Source organism: Aplysia californica, unplaced genomic scaffold, assembly GCF_000002075.1.
Source record: "Aplysia californica isolate F4 #8 unplaced genomic scaffold, AplCal3.0 scaffold00293, whole genome shotgun sequence".
Classification (NCBI taxonomy): domain Eukaryota; kingdom Metazoa; phylum Mollusca; class Gastropoda; order Aplysiida; family Aplysiidae; genus Aplysia; species Aplysia californica.
The window spans coordinates 569961-571376 of record NW_004797563.1 but is presented as its reverse complement, the minus strand read 5'-3'; positions in this window follow the sequence as shown (position 1 = coordinate 571376).

The window sequence follows — 1416 nt, the reverse complement described above, 5'->3', positions numbered from 1 at the left end:
TGTGTGTGTGTGTGTGTGTGTGTGTGTGATTTTTTTGTTGGTGTTGTTTTTGTTTTGTTTGTTTGTTTGTTGTTGTTTTTTTGCTCTACAATTCTTATTGTTTATTATTGCCTTTATTCTTTTAGCTTTGATTTTTTAGAAATGAGGGGAGAGGAAATTGTTTGATGATTGGATGGAATTGATAATGATGGAGGGGATAGATGAGATTGCGGGCTGGTGAGGATCCGAGTGCGATTTTGGGATGGTGATGCGGGAGGTGCTAATCCGTGTGCTTGTGGTGTGTTGATTATACAGTGGCGTCCAAAAGAAACCTGAAAATGTAATCACCCAATCATTGTGTTAAAGCCTTGCACTACCCACTCATGCAACATACCAATTTAACGCTAAATAAATTCTGCATCATCTGACACATTAATATTTTTGTCTGTTAAGAGACGCCCGAGATATAGCAAAGATTATGTTTAGTAAGATGGTTCACTCCTCTCTTTGAACAAATTAAAAAAGTGTCCTCAAAATCTGGTGGGGCCTCTTCGAAAAAGCGCCCGCTTTGCGAACAGAGTGATACTACTTGTGTGGAGAAAAAAGCGAAACTAACTAGTGTTTGTATAAATAACAATAATTAAAATTTCGGAATAACACCTTTTCAAGCGGTTATGCTGACAAAAAGCCTCTTCAGGTGGAAGGGGCGACTGTTTTCTTTGTTTAATTTGGCTTTAGAACGAGAGGCGAGAGGTCATTAAAATATAACAAACCCAAAACTTCGCACTGGGCGAACCGGAACAGCTGATGCACAAGTGGGTGCTATTCCTATTCTTCTTCTGGAAGAACGAAAGGGAGCTTCAACGTCCGTGGACACTTTTTCGGTCGAGTGAACTATCTTGTTATGCTCAATCTTTGGGTATGGTCAGTTTCATATCGGGATAAAGTGGTAAAGGGATTGGTAATATGTGTTCGTCAATAAAAAAAAATTGAATATGTTAACATAGTTGGGTTTTTTTTCATAATTTCAAAGTCATAATATATTTTCAAAAATGCAACACTGGGTGTGAGGTAGAGAAAAACGTGCTGGGTTGAGAAAAAAGTACTTTACTGCTCGGTTTGTCTCTATAATACACCGTCTTCTTTGTGGTGCTCGTGAGGATTGTGTGAATGGGGGCCCAGGAGGCAATAGATATTTTGCCTAAATTTGATTTTGAAGTGGAGAAGTCTGTCATGCCATCGACGTAGACGAAATCCGAAGGCATTTCAGATAAGGGTGTTGATGTCTGGGCTGAAAAGAAGTTATTTGCGGGTTGTTGCTTTTTTTTTTTTTTGGTTATAGTTCCCATTTATAGATACTGATGGGGAAAGAGTTCCGCAGAGGGCCGGCCGACCAACAACGGAAGTCCGACTGTTCATTTGTCGACAGAGGAAGGT